Source organism: Anastrepha obliqua, chromosome 5 (genome assembly GCF_027943255.1).
Source record: "Anastrepha obliqua isolate idAnaObli1 chromosome 5, idAnaObli1_1.0, whole genome shotgun sequence".
Classification (NCBI taxonomy): domain Eukaryota; kingdom Metazoa; phylum Arthropoda; class Insecta; order Diptera; family Tephritidae; genus Anastrepha; species Anastrepha obliqua.
The window spans coordinates 68,280,349-68,292,490 of NC_072896.1; the positions used below are offsets into that span (position 1 = coordinate 68,280,349).

General features: G+C 32.1%; 1 protein-coding gene across 5 annotated transcripts in view; it reads left to right on the forward strand.

The window, feature by feature from the left end:
• Nucleotides 1-759: 759 nt before the first annotated feature.
• LOC129247019 (protein quick-to-court) overlaps nt 760-12,142 on the forward strand; it is a 63,736-nt gene continuing 52,353 nt past the window's right edge. For 4 of the 5 annotated variants that reach the window (XM_054885855.1, XM_054885856.1, XM_054885852.1 and 1 more), the window contains exon 1: nt 760-1,123. The gene's annotated coding sequence lies outside the window, so the exon portion shown is untranslated. The remainder of the gene's footprint in view (nt 1,124-12,142) is intronic. The other variant, XM_054885854.1, reaches the window with a different exon arrangement.

Genomic DNA, 12,142 nt, shown 5'->3' on the forward strand with positions numbered 1-12,142 from the left:
CTAGCAAATGTTAAATTTGAAATGTAAGACACCGCTATAATTTGTGTGATTTCTGTTGGTTATAATGTAAAGGTATACAAAAAGTTGTCGAGTGTAACGGTTGGACAGACTATCTCTCATTTGAATGTCGTTGGCGAATTCACTTATTGGATCACAAACCGCAACGGTAGATGAACAAATATACAGATAGGCAGCCAGAAGACCGACAGACAGACAGAAAACATGGCATTTCGATACTATGTATTGTAGTTAGTTTATCTATACCTACCATAAGTATAATTACCAGGCTGCAGGTTTGTATTAATACTTTTAAAGTCGTCGTTTTGCTACAAATACATGTACAAACATACATACATATACATATAAAGCAAATTCAGAGGTACATTCACACATCCAAGCATATAGTGCTTACCCAATGCTTGTAGGCATTTTTAGAGCTCCACTCTGCTCTTAGTACTCACTAACTTTTGTTTTTTTTTTGCCGCTATACTTGGTTAATAATGATTTTTGCTGCAGAGTCATGTATGTATAGTACGTGTATGTATGTATGTACAACTGTGTATGCCTGAATTTTCAGTTGTGTTTTCTCACTTTTTTGTCTAAAATTGTGGTTAATTTTGTTTTGTTATTGTACTTTGCCACGACTTACAACAGTTCTGCTTTTCACGATTTTTCCCCTAGGGTTTTCTTAGCACTCTACAATAATAGTCTACAAGTCACATTGGCACGGTCTTGGGCCAGATTCAGTTGCAATTTGTTGCCGGATGAGCGCTGTTGCTCTCGTAGTGAAAAGACGAAGTGAATATTGGAAAGCGGGATTTAAATCAGCAAAAACTACAGAAAAAAAAGATTCAATTATTATAATTTGCGGGAACAATCTATATTTATGAATTAAGAATTTGCAAAAAATAGTAAACTCCTACAATTTGATTTTAACTCGTGTGTATGCACGTATGTATGTACATGTGCATAAATATTTACTTGCGTATGTATGTATGATGTATGTGCGGTTTGTCGTGCATTGATTGCTGACGATGCAAGTTGTCAAATAAGTGATTGCGATTGCGGTTAAAAAAGAAAACGTAGATACAAACAAATTGGCAGTTTTTCAATCTTATTATTGGTAAGCTAAATAATGAAATTGTCAATATTAATGCTAAGCTTCTTATTGAATTTCTTAAGAAGCCCACCATATGCTTTAGTTGCATAAATGTTGCAAACATATTGGAAAATTTGCATATGTTAATTATATTAAAATACTTTCATATCCATACATACATATTTTTATATGTTCATAATAATATGAATTCGCATAATACTTTTTTTGCTGATTATGACCTCTAATTATTTTTCTTAATAGTGCATTACATACATACACTGACGGGCATAATTAAGTGCATAATAATTTGTTTTTTAATATTTACAATGTGTTTGGAGTTAACATTTTTTTTGTATAACATTGGTCATGCTTTAACGAAAACTAAACTTTTTCAAACTTTATACGAAAGTTTCAATAAATTTGTATCTAAATTTTGAGCTTTGTTTTATTTGAATTTACAAAATCGAAATTTTTTTCTTCACTCATCTTATAGTAAATCATTTCAAGAATGTTGTGTCAAAATTTTAAGTGGATCGGAGCAGAACTCTCAAAGTTATAGCCTTTGTAGGCACTCTACCTCGAATGCGGAGCATCGATAGTTTTTCAGAGTCATTTTTTCAAACGCGTTTTTCCCGAAACGACTTCTTAAAAGTCGGTGCCAATCACAACTCCGAAACTATTCAACCGATTCTTTTCAAATTTGGCACACGTTTTCTAAATCAAAAATACCTCCCCCCCCCACTGTTTTTTTTAAGGTTGTTTTTCACTTACAAATATGGCGAAATTTTTCGCCAAAAATGCTCATTTTACGTTTTTTTGCCACCAAAACTATTATACAAAAATGAAAAAAAAAATGTTATTAATGGGGGGGAGCATTACGTCATACTTTAACTGAAAAATTCGACTTTTTTAGTTTCAGATGATTCTACGACGAATGCCGATTGGCACCGCAGAGCACCTCTCGAAAAACATATCTCCAAAAAAACTCTGTCATAGGCTTATTTGTCAATATTTTATTATTAATATTTTTTAAAAACTTATTGAAAAGATGTACAATAACATGCAACTGATTTTATTAAAGTACCTTAAGCCATATTTCTGTAAAAAATTAAAAAAAAAGTGTTTTTTTTTTAGCGCTAAACCCTACCACCCCCTTAACACTAGAACTACGAACCGATCAAAATGACCGGTTGGAACATTTATTTCCCATTTCCTCTTAAATATTCCAATTACATTTTTTTCGATAATGTCCTGATTTTTATTAAATTTTTGTATAGAATAATATTATAGATTATTTTGTTCTTACGCTTCCAATTTTCAGAGTTAACTATGTGTTATACCTAAATATACGAACCGGTTGTTGTTGTTGTTGTTGTTGTAGCAGTATCTTCGCCCTGTCAGTGTAGTGTAAATTACCGGTCGTCTTCGTCTAGCTCATCTAACGGTAGGCCCAGGAAACTGGCAGTTTCGACGGGTTGGGTCCAGAGGGAGAGGGGTGTTAGATGAGTGGGTTTGATGGGGCATGTGAAGAGGTGGTTAGTGTCGTGCGGGGTACCTTCACATGCAGGACATATGTTTAGTATGTCGAGGTCGATTCTGGATAGGTAGGAGTTTAACCTGCTACAATATCCAGAACGTAGTTGTGCCAAGATTACGCGGGACTCTCGGGGAAGCTGGAGCTCTTCGTCTGCAATAGGTGGTGGTTGGACTCCGATAACGGCATTCGGGGGTCGGGAGCTTAGGAAGGTGGTGAGTGTCTCCCGATGAATGTCGTTAATAGCCTGTCTGTATACTGTCTGATCCTGGAGAGGTCTGTCCGTTTTGTCCTGGATCTCGTCCACGTAATTGAGGAAGTGTCTCCTGATGTGCCTGGGAGGTGGCTCAGGCTCAAGCAGGTGTCTGCATGGGTGAGGCCTACGGTGACACCCAAGCAGAAACTGCTTGCTGAGCATTTTGTTATGCTCCTTAAGCGGGAGCATGTGCGCCTCGTCGTGTAGGTGGTTGATAGGGGACATCAGAAGACATCCTGTCGCGGTCCTGATGGCAGTATTCTGGCAGGTCTGAAGCTTCGTCCACTGCGTATCACTGGTTCCAGGCGACCAGACAGGCGCGGCATAGTACGAACCGGTCATTTTGATCGGTCATAAAAATAGCATGAATACTTTTTGTATATTCTTGAAATATTCTTTTTGAATATGAAAAATTCCCGGAATTCAAAGATTTTGCGTTTTCCATATATTATGCGAAAATTTCTATAACTGTAATATGGTATATACAGTTATACTAAATCCGTAATATGAATACAATTTCTACAGTCAGTCTGTAACCCCTATACTGATAAGTTATCATAAATCGTAGCATATAAACATTTCAATTTAGTATTCTTACTTACCGTGTAAGTTGCAAATGACAATAAATTGAATATTTTTTATATTTGTTTATAATCTCACATTATTCTTGCATACATTGTAAGTGGTTTCTGATTGAATATTTTTTTCATTATTAGAAAGGGAAATAAAATTATAGTTTTCAGTTAGAAGTTATTACCCTGAAAATGGCGTCACATTCTAAAATTTCTTGAGGATATAACAAATATATGCGAAGATATATCCGAAGTTGTCTGCAAATCAACAAATATTTCAGCGGTCCAGTTTGATAAAGGGAAAGTCTATGTATCCAGTGATAGTGAAGAGGAGAACATACTCAAGGTATGTAAAAGAGGAAGTGTAAGATTTCCGTCCTATTCCGATGAGAGTGAAGATCAGCAAACTGAAATTGCTAATGGAACTATATACAATAAATGAATAAAATATGTTTCTTTTGCTTGAAAATTTAATTATCTTATGAATTTTTAGTTTTATTTCTAAATTTCTACTGATTTGTGTAGTTAAACAAAAAAACCGGTCAAAATGACCGGTTAGTTGAAATAGGTATATGGTAAATCTTCGTAGTTCTAGTGTTAAAGAAAGTTGTTATTTTTGACACCACATAACAAATTCGTCTATATCTGCTTAAAGCCTACATACGTAAGTTGAGTTATGGGTGAACATTTTTTAGTAAACAAAGTGGAAAACTTAAGCGGCTAAAAAATCATTTTATTTAATTTTTAATCACATTTTCTTTCGCAACAAATTCTTTTTGATTCGAAAAACTTTGTAAATATAATGTTAAAAAAGAGGTTGTCTGCAAAGTCGGTTTACTGACGATAGTTTAACGTGACAACGTCATAAGAAAATACTGATGGAATGGTTGCATTTTTCCAAAGAAAATTTTAATTTTATTTGTTTGATAGATATTTTGTATGGATATAGAGAAGGAGGTAAATGGAATCGCAATGGAATTGATCAAGTTACATTTACACAAACGTGAAAAATTACGAAACATTTATCAAATTCATGAAAGATATGTTCAATTTCGATTGTGCATCAGACGTTAATAAGTCAACAACACTGAGAGGCACCATCATCGATTTGACTTTTTCAAGACACATTACACTCGAAACACTCAATTTCATTTCCTACTTTTCCTATCATCATCCTATTCTCAACATATGTATATTAGACTATGAAAATTGCACCAAAGTATATGTATGTATGCATATATTATATATATTAGTATACAACATATCTTATAAGGTATGTGGTAAATATTACAATACATTGTTTCCTTCATATATAATAATAAATTAATAATAAAAACATTAAAACAACAGGTATTATTAACAACTAGTCGTCACTAATTATAAATTCAGTATATATAATATATATCATTATTTATATTTATATATCATTATATAAATATTATTGTTGTACATACGTACGTTGTACAAATAAATACATAAACATAATAATAACATATATAAACATCATTATTATACATATTTATTTCTATATAAACATAACAACAATAATATAAATATACTAGCGTACCCTCGCCCGCTTCGCTAGGCGAAAAATTCAATGATTTGCTGAAAGAGAATAAAATTAATACGAAACAAAGCAAATTCTTTGATACAATTTCATTCGAACTTTATTGTAACACTTTTTGGTAGACAACGTTTTGGGTTTTTCCATCTTTCGCGTAAATGAATAATGACGATGGTTTGCCTACTCGTGAGCAAGCTACATATAATTGTCCATGAGAAAAAATGGGGTTTTCTAAATTAATACCGCACATTTGTAGAGACTGTCCTTGCGCCTTATTAATTGTCATAGCGAAGGCAAGGCGAATAGGGAACTGCAAACGTTTGAAATCGAATGGTAAATCCGTCTGAATCAGTGGAATTCTGGGTATCAAAACGTCTTCTCCTTTGTACTTCCCTTTCAAAATTGTTGCTTCGATAATGTTACCCATTAACTTCTTCACAGCGAGTCTGGTACCGTTGCAAAGTCGTGGCACATTAATGTTGCGCAGCATAATAATCGGTGCTCCAATTTTTAATCGTAAATTATGAGATGGTAAGCCTGGCAAATCATCTTGATCAGTAATAGTGTCCATTGACTTATACGCAACTATGTCACCAGGTATTTGATCTAAAATAGCTGAATTTATATCATTAACGTCCTTATTTTTCCCAGCTAAAATTGCTCTTTCGCTGAGTCAATCGTGGTTTTTGTAATGTTGAACTATGTTTGGAAATACACTCTGTGTCAATGCCTCTTTAGACTGTGCAAAAGTGCAGAAATTGTTAGGCAATGTTATCATTCCTGTTGTTTTTGAAAAAAGGTTTATTTTTTTGGTTAAAAAGTGTTTTTTTAAGTTTTGAAAAACAATTCGCTCTAACAAATTTCTTCTCAGTTAATTGCTGAAAATTAAATATTTTGAAAAAACTATTTTTTTTTATTTTGACTTTTTTGAGAAAATTTCGTTCTTGAAAAAATTTCATACTTTTGTAAAAGTTTAAATTGATTTGTTAAAAAAGATTTTTTTCCGCTTTGAAAAACACCCCCTCGAAAAAATGTATTCTCTATTAATAGTGGAATATGAAATGCTTTGAAAACACCATTTTTTTTTTTAATTTTGTTTGGTTTTCAGAAAATTTTGTTTTGAAAAAATTTCATACCCTTGAAAAAGTTTTATTTTATTTTATTTGTTTAAAATTTTTCAAATTTTTTTTTTGTAATTTTAGAAAAACACCTCTTCGAAGAAATTTCTTTTATCTTTTTGAAGAAAATTTGGTTTTGAAAAAATTTCATGCTTTCGAATTTTTTTTATTTTACTTTATTTCTTCAAAATTTTTGAAAAAAATTTTTTTTATAATTTTTGAAAAAAACCTCTTTGAAAAAATGTTGTCTATGTGTCATAGTGGTATTCCATTAACTTTTAGGATTATAGTCAAATACTTACAAATATCTACGCTTTCACAAATAGCAACAATAAACAAATTTCCTCAAAACCAAAAAATTTACTTTCAAAATCAGAGTTGGAATGAGTTGTTCTGTGTTATACTTCTGAAAAAATGAGAAATAAACAAAATAAATCTAAAAATTCAAATTCTAACTTTATCTTCTGTTTGTTCTTATTACCTTTGAATTTTTCCAATGAAGCACCATTCATTTTAAATTTTCCAAGAATTTTTTTTATCATTTCGCGTTTCTCTCCTTTTTCATTCGATTCCAACATTTGTTCATAGCCGAAAACATCGTTTGCAAACGCATTCATTTCCATATAGAATTGGTCAAGGAAAGCATTGCTCAATTGAGTTGAAACATTATTTTCATTCGAATCATTTGAAATTTCGGTATTCGACTCTTTAATTACAACACGACACAAATCGAAAAATAACGAAAATTCAAAAAAAGTTGTACACATAAAATGAATGTCGATTCGAAACTTACTATAATCTAAGAATCGAGCAAGTTTTGTTTTGTACAATATTTTGATTTTTTCTTTTTTTACATGAAGAAAATATTAAAAAAAAATTTTTTTTTGCTAAAAACCTTCCCCTAGTGGATCCCTATAATATGAAAAAAAGAACGAATAAAATTGGCCTCGTTTCGGCCCAAAAAATTGCGTACAAACGAACATCATTTCATTTTTATATATGTATATAGATATACATATATAAACACATCATTGTTATGTATATAAACATAATAACGCACACAAACCAAAATATAACAAAACATAACATAATATAACATAACATAACAGAACAGAACATAACATAACATAACATAACATAACATAACATACAGTTCAAGCAAGGTAACGCCGCATAAGCAAGATAACGACGCATTTTTTGGTGCGTGCAGCCGACTACATCGAATTATAAGACGTTATCACGTCAAAAAAACTCTCATGTGCTTAGTTGTGCTCATCACTGTAGCTTAATGAATGCTCAATAGAGTAATGCTCTTAACATTAATGGTGATTAATGTTCAAAACTCAACTATGGCGAAAGTGACTGGTCTTTGTGACGGGTGTGACAAATTGAGTACTAACCTAGTAAATCACAGATCTATTAACCCTGGATCTATTGTAATAGACTAGGCATGTCTGCAGTTTTGCGAATTCGACATTTCCCGTCACACCTTCTCAAAATAAAACAAAACAGAGTGAAATTTCAGGTAAATTTATTTTATCTCCTTCAAAATATGACCCGTCTGAAGCAACACACATGTGCCAACGTTTAACTCAGTCCTCCATGCACCTCTGGTAGGCTGACCAAGGGATGGCCTTCAGCTCCTTCGTCGCATTCTCTTTAATCTCCTCTATCGACTGATCAAATAATCAAGCACAATTTGGGCTCGGTGCGATGGCGCGTTATCATCGTGCAAAATCCAAGAATTGTTTGCCCACATTTCCGGCCGTTTGCGACGTACAGCATCTTTTAAACGCTTCAAAACGGATAAATAGTAACAGATGTGTGTCTTACAGTCCTACCAACATTAGAAAAAATGTGGACCGGTTCCCACGTGCACGGTTCGTTTAAATTAATCATTCCCGGTACTTTATCATAGGGTATATGTAATTGGCGCGTACACCCTTTTTGGATGTTTGGCCGAGCTCCTAATATAATACTTCTCTTAATTTGCACTCATTTATTTTCAATAAAAAAAGGAAATAATATAAAGATATATTTGTTTCCAATTTGTAGCAGTGTAGCAGTGATTTAAGTTTAGTGATCTAGGGTTAAAGTAATTTTATATCTCAGAAACATTTGAACTTTAGGAGTATAGATATAGATGGTGGCCTTCCTCTTCCCCTACTACCACCAGCTGGTACCGCATCGAATACTTTCAGAGCCGGAGCGTTTGTATCCATTCGGACGACATGATCCAGCCAACGTAGCCGAGGGATTTTTATTCTCTGCGCTATGTCTATGTCGTCGTGAAGCTCATACAGCTCATCGTTCCATCGCCTGCGATATTCGCCGTTGCTAACGTGGAAAGATCCAAAAATCTTTCGCAGAATCTATCTCTGAACAAGCTTCTGCGCTATAGGTACATTAAGACGGGCATGATGAGAGTCTTGTAGAGTGTTCGTTTGGTTCGTCGAGAGGGGCTTTACTACTCAATTGCCTACTCAGTCCAAAATATCACTTGCTGGCAAGAGAGATTCTACGTTGGATTTCAAGGCTGACATTGTTATCGGTATTAATGCTGGTTCCTAAATAAACGAATTATTTTACAACCTCGAAATCATAACTGTCAACAGTGACATGGGTGCCGATACGCGAGTGTGCTGATTGTTTGTGTGATGACATATTATTTGAATTGGTGTTATTAATTTTGAAATATTAATGTCTAACCAAAAATCACGAAATTTTGATTTAATTCCCGAATAAAAAATGTGTCAGCCAACTTTTGTCCGAATCTGTCCGATTTGTAAAAGAGTGTTATGAATTGCCCTATTTTGAGAATTTATTTATTATTTCAATAACTTAAAAAGACAACAGACTACGAAAATGTGTAGTACAAAAATTACAAATATGCATAAAAGAAATATGAATTTTCGATGACGTAACTAAATTATTCCAATAATTATTATTGAAGGATACTTATATATTAATAAATATATATATTTTTTTTGAAATACCGTTTTCTTAACATTTTTTGCTAATTTTATATAAAGCTCTAAGTTTTCTGTATCCTATGTTGTGATATTTTACGTTATTACATAATTTTTCAAATCTTAAAGAATTATAAGATAAAATAAAATAAAAAAAATCTTATTAAATTAGCTTCTTGAAATTTAATAATTACTAAAAATATTTATTCATCTTTTGTTTCTAATTTTTTGAAACTATTTTTAGTTTATATGTCTTATTTTTATAGTGAGTTATGAAATGAAATAAAATAAAATGCACTAAAATAGTATAAAATAAGATCTAGAAAATAAAGCAAACTCAGTACAATAATTTAAAATTCTACTACATAGTTCTGCCAATATCATAGCTGCATATATACAAATGGCAGCTCGACTTTAGTTTTGACACCATTTTGGCGTAATATTCACATTTAACGCTTCACTACGTATATTCAATATTTTTCCAACTTAATTTAAAACAATTCAAGGCAAAAATTATAATTTTAATGCTTGTAGACCAAACACAGCTGAAAATGAGTAAAATAAATTACTCACTCATACACATAAATACTCGTACAGTTACATATGCGGATGTTAGAGCAAACACTGTATAACAAAAATAATCATTCACTTATCATTTCTTCATTGGAGCGACCAATAATAAAAACTAAGTTTTATATAAGTTTTAACTTTTTATGCGCGAAGAGATGAAATCAAACCCAGAACATTAAAAAATCTTAATTAAAATAATCGCATAATTAGCTACACGCACACAAAATCAAAATACATTCCTAAACTTTCGGGATATCTTTAACAGCTTCTGTTATCAAAAAAGCGTTGGATAAAGTATCGCGTTTTTGTTATTACTTTCAAAACTAATTTGTTTCTTCCAGTTGCGTCTGATATGAAATACCAATTCTCGCTAATGCATAAAGAGACACATTTGCGGTCTGATGTGTATAGCAAGTCAAATATTATCAGATTCTCTTAAAATCTTATCAGCAACTAGTAGCATGCATGTACATAAGTACAACAGCCTATATACATATATACATACATACATAGTAAATAAATAACAATAATTGAACCAATTTGCGTTGATATAGCAAAAATGTGCTATTTCTCTATATAAGTACCCACCCATACCAGCATGCGCAGGTGGGCGCTCTTAAAGTTGGAAACAAATTAAGTGTTCGCTTTTATAAAAAATATTGCACAGACATAATGGAACGAATAATGTCAATTTATTGCGGATTTTTACAACACATTCCAAAGGAGAGGTCTTCTCCAGCTGACTTTCTTTTATAATATACATGTAAAAAATGCCACCCTGCGCCGTTGACTTGACGAGGTTTTACATACACATTAGAGTGGTGCATCTTTAAAGGAGAACGTTGTACAATACTCTTTCTATATGCACAGTGGTATAGAAAATCTTACAGCATATGCTTTAGAGATCGCTGATTACATAATTAAAATCAGGTCTCTACTTTCAAGTGGTAGATCCAATGTGACCGTAAAAATTTGCACATATTAACTATTTCTTTTTGAAACTTGTTATATTCCCATATTTAGATTTCAAAAGTTCAATATTGCTTATCCAATATGCTGGATTAATGGGAAATGTATGACTGACTCATTTTATTGATCGCCAAATATTAATGAGCCCACTCTTGTAACATTTCTAGATAATAAGATAAAGTGTATTCCATATGATGAAAATGATGATCGTGTGAGCGTTACTGATTACAACAATTTTCAATACATATTATCGCTCACTTACTTCAGTAGTGTCATAATCCAAAAAAAAAAGAAAAAAAAATTTAGATAAGTATGCAGAAATTACCACAAACTCTTTTTTTAAGCTGTGTAAAAAATTCATGGCGATATCTATTAACAGTACCTCATTACATGTGAATATGTTTAATGACACTATTGAAGTAAATAAGCGTTATGTACAAGTGCATGTAGTATTTTCTAATCACATTATATTCAAGTCAATGTGTGTCAAAGTTATCTTGGTAGCTCGGTTTTAAAAAACGGACACGACAATATCCCATATCCAGCTTGTTCCTTCTACTATATATGTATATAGAAAAACTCAGCAAAAATTATAATTATTAAAGCATATTGTATGTAAATTGGATATTATCAATTTGCCTAACTTTTGCTTTATTTTGATAAATCGGATTTTCGTGGGGTAAATACATTCTTTTGGATTTAAGAAACCAGGTGAATGGTAAGGAAACTTCTTTTTTCCGAAACTTTCGTTTTCAATGCTATTGGTTTTGGTGTCGTATGGTAAAAGAGATTCTTTCTTTTGGGTAAATGAGGAATATTTTGATCTTGAGTGTGGAATGTGGTAACTCGTTTTTTGTTTTTAACTTGTAGTACTCCAAAAAATTTAAAAGCCTGTAAATCGTTATATGAAGTTTGGAAAGGAATACATTTATATTTTTTTTTTCAAAAACTTTATCAGAAAATTAATATTATATTTCTATCCCATTGTTTTAACATGAATAAACATTAATAAGCAGCAAAATGTAATACATAGAAAAATCAAAAGTTCAAATCACACCTAAAACTGCTTGATGAGTTCTTAAATACCAGCTTTCAAAATTTCGATTTGTGACGCTTTGAAAAAAAGATATGTTTTCACGGCACACCTGTTGCAGGTTCATCACTTACAAACAAAACATCCGGGGTACTCGTTTCAACGCTTAATTGCCTTCTAAGTTTGCCATCTCGTAAAGACTCTGTCAACATTTTTATGAGAACTTCTTTACACAGTCTGCGTAAGTTTACAAGATGATTTTGGATCTTCAACGAGCAGGTACACATAAAAGATGTGGAATGACAAGTGTAAATTGTTCTAATCAAAAAAAGGTTACAGAAATACTTCACAGGTGTGTTCGAATAACAGCACGCTTAAACATGCACACAAACACTTGTATACTTAAACGTTTAGACGAATTGTATATGTATGACATCCTCTGCATATAGGATAATCCG